The sequence below is a fragment of the Panthera onca genome (genome assembly GCF_046562875.1).
Source record: "Panthera onca isolate mPanOnc1 chromosome Y unlocalized genomic scaffold, mPanOnc1 haplotype 2 h2.ChrY_unloc_4, whole genome shotgun sequence".
In the NCBI taxonomy this organism is placed as follows: Eukaryota; Metazoa; Chordata; class Mammalia; order Carnivora; family Felidae; genus Panthera; species Panthera onca.
Window position 1 is genome coordinate 2,139,009 of NW_027675867.1, and position 8,140 is coordinate 2,147,148.

Genomic DNA, 8,140 nt, shown 5'->3' on the forward strand with positions numbered 1-8,140 from the left:
AATACCTGCTAACATAACTGTGCATGGACATAAGATAATAATGGAAAGTCCTGGAGCAAAACTGTTAATGAACTGCCATGATATTTATAACAGTGATGCATGGTAATGTGGATATTTCCTGTTATCCAACAACAACGACAAAAACAAGTGAGGAAAATCTATTTTGCCCAAAGACAACCTCCACCAGTTATTTGGTGACAAAAAAAAAAAAAAAAAAAAAAAAAATGTACCACCACTCTAGATCTGTAATACTTCAGAGAATTCCAACAGCTATTATGTATGGAGGCTTAGTCACCACGCTTACCCCTACTCATTTATCCTATGTGATTTCCATTTTAAAATAAATTATCCTGGAAAGATTCCCAGATCAGTATGTGAGATTGGTACAAGGCCAAGTCATTTCCGAGTGGATTCCATCCATGTCCATAACCAGCACCTTTTTTCTTTCTTTCTTCTTTCTTTCTTTCTTTCTTTCTTTCTTTCTTTCTTTCTTTCTTTCTTTCTTTCTTTCTTTCTTTCTTTCTCTCTCTCTCTCTCTCTCTCTCTCTCTCTCTCTCTCTCTCTTTCTTTCTTTCTTTCTTTTCTTTCTTTCTTTTTTGAAATTCACTCATTGGTTTTTAATAGAAACCTTGTGGTTTCTCAATGCACTTTCATTTTTACCCACTTATAAAGAATTTCCCAAGTTAATTTTACTAAACAAAACTTCCCGAGTGTCTACCATTTCCTTTAGGAGCTCAGTGAACACAAACATTACATTTCAATATAAAATCTTTAGAAACGTCTTAAGAATGTGTACACAGTTGAACTTTGAATCTTTTGGTTTGTAATCACCGAGCCCATGACATTCAAAGCCATACAAATCCTTACATTATTAACAGTGATACACTTGAATTTCTTAGACAATATCCTTGGTCAAAGCGTTGGAATCCAGTTAAAACTCAGAAAGGTGTGGGATTGAGAATACCCACTATTGCAATTGGTATTGAGAATACCAACTATTGCCAACAACTTTCCACACATATTCGATCTTTCGTCCAGAAAGAGTGGCAGTCAAAAAAGGAAAGAAAGAAAGAAAGAAAAAACAAATGGGGCGGAGGAGCCAGGAGGTGGGTGAACAGCAAGGAAATTCTAGCTTTATTACACAAGCATGGAACCAAATTCCTTTGGAGGGGGTGGGGGTGGAAGTCTGACGACTTCAGACCAATGAGGGAACAAGAGAGAACATGGATCTGCCCCTACAGTCCTGGAGACATCTCAATCTTGGGTTAGGAAGAAAGGGGACCTCCCTTGTGGTCCAGGGGTATCCTCCCTCCGCAGACCCGGTGCTGGGAGGCAGCAGAGGGCACAGCTGCCTGGGAGTCCCAGAAGGCGGCGCCGCATCCCGGGGGCGCGGGCCTGGACCGCCTGGTGCTTCTTCGCCCATAAAGTGCACTAGGGGACGCGGTCCCGGCTGTCCCTGGTTCATCCCTCCAGGCACAACCCGTCCCGGGGCTGAGAGGTCGCGCGGCGGTGACCTGCATCTCACGCCCAGGCACTGGGAAGCGGCGGAGTCTCACCACGGGTTCCAGGTTCACTCCCAGGACTTGGCGCGTCTGGCGCCGCGCTTCTGCCAGGCTGCTCTCGACTCACAGGTCGCCAACTACGCGGATGGTGGGGAAGGTGGTCAACGTCGGGGTGGCCGCCCTCCCACTCTACTCCAGGGTGCGGCCCCCGGAGGAGGGCCCGGGGGCCATGGGCTTGCGGGGGCTGCTGTCCTCGCGGGACGGCGGCGGCAGGGGCGGCACATTCCTCTGGCCGACTGCCACCGTCCGGGCTCCGTGGCGCCTCCGCCTGGCAGCTGGGCGGCCCGTCTGGAGGCAGGCCTCCGGGGGCTGCTGCCTCCGCGTGTACACCATCTTCTCCTCAGGCGCCTCCAGGGCGGCCCCTCCTGCAGCGCTAGAGGCTCCGTCCCCTGCTGCCAGGGCCAGGGCCTCCTGGGGCCAGCGCCCCCAGCTTCTTCTTGCTGCTCAGGATGTGAGGCCACTAGGGGCCGCCCGCGCTTGCCAGGTCTCGCGGCCGCCGCAGGGCCCTGATGAATTTCCTACCATGAAGCCAAATCAGGCGGCAGGCTGTGAGAGTTACACCGCAGTTGCTAGGAGACCAGGCGCTTTGTGAGGTCACAATGTCTGCATATCTTATCACGGTGGGCTCCGCCTTCAAGTGTAGGGCAGCAAGTGACAGGGTACAAAGCGAGGCCTTGGCTGAAAGGAGGGGACAAGGGGGGGTGATGTGAATCACCGTCCCCTGCTGAGGAGTGTGTGAACTTAGTCTGTGCCTGAGGATGTCACAAGCTGGCAGGGGAGTTTGTAGATGCTGTGTGGTGTTTGCTAAGAGCCCACAGCCGAGGAGGCTCAGTCTACCCGCCAGAAGAGCAGAACGGGACAGAAAAGAACTTTATTGATTGCGTATTTTTCACGACTGAGAGCCCTGGACCCAGCTGTGCCTGAAGACAGGCCATCCCTCAACTTCCGAGCTATGACAACCAATAGACTGCTCTTTTCTGTGTGCCAGGCCAGGAGACATGGGTAATGCCCACAGAAACTAAGACAGGCTTGGTCCCCCCTCACCACCACATGCACTGAACTATTAGTAACTTGGGGCCCAGTGTGGTGTTCCGGGCCAGGGTAGGGACGGAGACACTGTAGGCACACAGTCAGCCATGACACCCGGACAGATGGATGAATGGGTGGGGGGAGTGGTCCAGGGCTCCCTCTATGGGACATGTAGCCCCTGCCTCCTTGGAGCACCTAAGCTGGAAGCAAAGTGGAAGGAGGCTTATGGACCATCTGGGGCCCCTGGGCCTGGGTGCTGGGAATACCAGAGCTGAACAAAACACACACACTTCTAACTTTCCAGGCCTCCTCCAATCGCTGTGCCCTGAAAGGATCTGGAGCCAGGGCTGAGAGGGTGTGGCAGACCTACCTCCCCGAAGGTGACCTCTGATGAGTCACGCCCTGGTACAAATCCCCTCCCCTCCAGAGCAGGCAGACCAAGGACTTGCTTCTGACCAGTAGAATAGGGCAAAGGGGATGAGAAGTCACTGTCATGAGCACATGATATCATGACAACGGTGAAGGGATGTTGGGTGCAGTTAAGGTCCCTATTGTTCTGGCTATAATTAAATAGAGTTCGACCTGGGTGGGCCTGATCTAACCCAGGGATGGAAAGTCCTTTATAAGAGCATCTCATCCTTCTCTGACATCGGAGACTGCCAGTAGAACAAGATGCTTGTGCTGGCTCTGAAGAAGCAAACAGCCAGGCTGTGAATGGCCCACAGGGAGGGCCATCTGTCAGGAGCCGGGGCCACAAGCAAGTGAACACATTTTGGAGCTGGGCTCCATAGGAGCTGGGAGGCCCAGCTGCTCCTTGGCTGCAGCCGTGGGAAACCCCGACCACAGGAAGGGCCTGCCTGGACCCCGACGCTGAGACATGTGGCAACTACGAGTGGTGTTCCAAAGTGCGATGTTTACAGAAATTTGTGCAGGAGCAACGATAGGAAACTCACAGGGTTTGGGGAGATTTGATGGGGCTGGGAATCCTCTACCCAAAATGAAAAGTCTTCACTATGAGATTCAAACCCCGGCTGTGGGCCCGGACAGTGTCAGCAAAGGGTTGGCCCCATGCTGACCGCCGAGGAGGGACCGCAGAGTGTGGAAGGACTGTCTACACAGGTGCATCTCACCCCTGCCCTCAGCCGGAAGATCTTCTGCACTCATGCCGCCCGGCCCGTGCCTCATGCTCGGATTTACAAAACAGTCCTCGTTCCTGCCCTTTGTGCCCAACCCTCACTGTGCCTCCGTTTCCCCACTGGGCTCCCGTGGAGACCTCAGCTCGGTCCTGACACAAGTCCGCTTCTGGCCTGAGAGTATGTCATTCAATAGTAGAGCGGGTAAAGCGTTCCAATTCCCTCACTCAATGATATTAAATTACACATTCCCACAAAAAACTCTCCCATTGCCGCATTATTTAAGCAGAAAGAGCTAAATACAGAAGGCCTCTATGTTCCATTCCTGATTCCTGTGTCACTATAAATATACTGGCTTTTTCCACCCCCTTAATCATGGATTAACTTTTATGGAGATGGTTGGTTTCCTTTCTATGGAGACACGGTTTTGACTGGAGCCCTAAACCAGTAGTAAAGATCGTGACTAATCTCACTCCCATCGTGCTCACCAGAACATATGCCTGGGCCTTTCTATAGCAACTGCTGCCTAGGGCCCAGAGGGCCCGGAGGCCATGGCATATCTTGCCCCGGAAGCTGTTTGTCTTCTTGACCCGGCTTGTTACGTGCTCCAAACAAGGCTTCCGAATCCAGGCGGTACCCTCCGTGGGAAATGCATTCATCATGTTACACAGGGATATGCAGACGCCTGCACACCGAGTTTTAGCAGACCGAACCCCGCTTGCCCATCTGTACACTTCGGTTTTGGTTTCCCGAGTGAGTTTCCAGAGGGGCCTGAGGGAACATACACTTGCTCTGCTTCAGACACTTCCCAGCTAATTGTGATAAGCCACCAAGAGGAGACCTCACGACTCAAGTAAACAAATCAATCCGTGTTTCTGCAGAACCCAGGCTTGTTTAGGTACAGCAAATAATGCCATATCACTTTAATGTTTTTTAATGTTTTTATTTATTTTTAATACAGAGAGAGACAGAGCGTGAGTAGGGATGGGTCAGAGAGAGAGGGAGACACAGATTCCGAAGCAGACGCCAGGCGCCGAGCTGTGTCACAGAGCCCACGCGGGGCTGAAACTCACGAACCGTGAGATCATGACCCGAGCTGAAGTCGGATGCTCAACCGACTGAGCCACCCGGGTGCCCCCATATCACGTTAATAGAGAGGAAATACGGAACAGCGTTAGAGCGCAGCCTCCGGGTGGGGGACGCCCCGGGATTCTCAACCCTGTACTGCTGTTCCCCAGCTCTGTGACCTTGGGCTAGTGACGCAACCTCTCTATGCCTCGCTGTTTCCGTCTTCAGAGTGTGAAAATGCTAGTTCTTGGCGCATAGGGCGCTGACCAGGCTTAAATGAGTTACCGAGTGGAAAGCCCTGAAAATGGTGCTTAGCCCATAGTAACTTGCATGCCTTTGTGGCTCTTCTTTGGGTGTTGTTACGATTGCCTTCATTTTTCCAGGGTGGATTTCACTGAAATGAACACCACAGGCAATTTACTGATTTCCTTACCGCCTCGCCCATGCATTCATTCATGCCCCCAGCATTAATCCGTGTCCCCCGCATGGCGCCTGGGGCGGCTGTGATCTAGGTGACAAATTTTCGGTAGCACTTTTCTCCTCTGCAGCGAACAGCTTAGATTCACTCCTCCGGGTTGAGCTGAGTCCTTCCTGCCCACACCGAGCCTTCTCCCGCGAGTTCCTGCAAGAGACAGGACACTCCAAATTGTCTTTCTCGGCCTCCAGATGTGTTCACAGAGAGAATGTCGCACAGACGAAGTCAGTGGGAGAAAATGAGCCAGATACACTCATGCGGGCATTCTGCTGAACCACAGATGCGTTGCCCTCCTCCGGCTTTCCCAGTGCTTCGGGATCTTGGTCATTCTTTGGGTTTGAGCAATACAGGAGGGGCAGATTCGGGACTGTATTGTTCTCTTCTGCAATCTTATTTAAGCCCTCTGTGAGCATAGGTGAGTTTTCAGTGGCCAACACCTAGCACATAGGAGCGCCTGAATTTCCATCTCATTCATGTGCCAAATCTATTTCACAGGGGCGGGGATGAGGGCTCCACGGAGCAATCAGGGTCACGCAGGTTACCACAAATGCATGCCTAAGAAAACACAGCAGCCAGAGAAAGATGTGCCCGGCCATCTACTCGGGCAGTGCCATTAATTTCCATCACACTACACTGCCTTCAGCCAAACGTTACTCTTCTTTTTACTTATTGCAACAAGTCCTTGATTTGAGAGAATAAGATCACCTATGGTACACCCGCTCCGTCCAGATAATCAAATCACAGGTGTCCTTGCTTCTTTGAAATGTAATCAAGGGCAACATCCGTCTACCCAAGATGAGACAGCCTTGCTCAGCACCACCCTGGAAGCAAAGGTGTCCTCTCCCGATCACGGAGGGCTTGAGGTTCGCAGGTAATTACCCCCATCCATGCTGACCAAATGCTTGTAAACGTCAGAGAATCACATTCAAAGGAGATAAATTAAATGGGAGGAAAGCAAAAGTTTTGAAGAAGTCAGTTTTTCAACATTTGGATGGCATCTCTTCGTTGAGGTTAGAAATTTTAATTAAAAACTGAAACAACCAAAATCTCTATCATAGCAATCATGCTTCACTCCATCTACATTTGGGGGAGTTGGTGCAGGGGAGCGGTTCTCAATGGGCAGTGAATTTCCCCCTCACCCCGGGGGACATCTGACAATGTTTGGAGACACTTTTGGTTGTTGCCATTGGCACGTAGCATGTGGAGGCCAGGGATACTGCTAAACGTCACACAGCACACCAAATGACCTCCCCCACCCAAGAGAGACCGTCTGCCCCCCCCGTCAGCAGTGCCGAGGTTGAGGACCCTATAGGAAGGGACCATGGGGGGTCCAGCAGGTATACTTTTATACAGTGTAAGAAAGCCACTTGCTAGGCTAATTCAAATCGTAGGTAGGACCTGATGAGGAACATTTAACATTTCAGTACCTGTGTTTTCACCCATCGGACCAAAAATCACTGAACATTTTCCTTTAAGCAATGAAGCTGCCCCAAATCATCATTCTGTCATGCATGCCAGCGACATTATTGCAAATAGAAAAGAAAAAAAACATTTGTTGAGCGGTATCACCCTCGCCACAGGAGGAAGTGAGCGAATGCACGTGGCACCTTGGATGCAGCACATGTGTGGCTGCGGGCAGTGTGGCCTTGACTGCCCGACGAGTGCTGTGTGCTTTGGGTGATCTGACTGCGATCAGACAGCTCAGTTCTGGGGCGGGGAAGCTGTATCGCCAGGGAACAGGACTCACGGAGGTTGACCAGACGGTTAGTGGCAAAGCTGAGGCTGGAGCATGCACCTGGCCTCCTGTGTCTGGCGCACAGAGGAAATACTCCGTCCTCTTAGCAGCCGGCACCGTTCCTCGTCTTTGAGCGTCTGAGAATGCAGAGGTCAGGCAGGAGCACGGCCAGCGGGGGCACCCAGTGTGGCGTGTCAGTGGCGGTAAGGGATTCCAAGCTGTGTGGTTGTGCCTCTTTGATGGTCCATGGGCAGCGGGAGGTCAAGCTTGCCCAAAGGCGAACCCCTTACCTGGCCATTAAGACCCCATAGGCTGTGGAGAAGAGGATGCGTTTCTTCTGTTTGGAGACCTAGTCTTATTTACTTCCTTGATGATCTTATTTTGAAAGTCCTGATAATGACTTTGTGCCTGTTCTTGGATTTCACACCGCGATCAGGGTGGCAGGGAGAGGCAGAACCTCGAAAGGTGGCCTGCACCCCTTGGTCGGCACGTGGCCAAACTTAGGGCCAAACTCCCTAGTCTCCGAATCCTGCCCTATTAAGCCATCATATCCCACGGCAAAATCTCTCCATTTCTTCCTGATCTCCTTAAGGGCCAAGACCCCCAGGAAGGGAGTGGGGGTGCAGACAAGAAAAAGGACCCCTTAGAGCCCACAGACTCACACCGTCTCTGTTTCCCAACGGAACCCCTATGGTGTCACCTGTGGGCAAGAAGGCTGAGGTGCAGAGAGGCCAAGCAGGTGTCCAAGCCCCTGTCACCCGTTAGTGCCCACACCAGGCTTTGTTCCCAGACTGCCTGACGGCACAGCCAGTGATCTGGGAAGCAGATGCTCAGACGAGGCCCAACACCTCAGCCACTTTCAATTGCATGGGTGATGTTGGAGGGCAGTTGATGTCTCAGCTTGCCCATCATCAGTTTGAAAGTGAGGATGACCTCTGTGTCATGCTCAGCCTGGAGCCCGGTACACAGCACGTGCACAGGAAGGGAGTCCCCACCGCCACGGTTTCTGATCCAGGTGTCCCATGACGCTGGCCACACAGAGCTTCAATGTGCCGAGGACCAATGTGTGAAATCCAGGTGTGTAGCCAAGCAGGCAGAATTTAGCACAGTCAGCTTGGACCCTCGGGGTACCTGCTCA

General features: G+C 51.9%; 1 pseudogene; it reads right to left on the reverse strand.

The window, feature by feature from the left end:
- Window positions 1-1,106: 1,106 nt before the first annotated feature.
- On the reverse strand, window positions 1,107-3,755 carry LOC145715270 (uncharacterized; annotated as a pseudogene).
- Window positions 3,756-8,140: the final 4,385 nt, after the last annotated feature.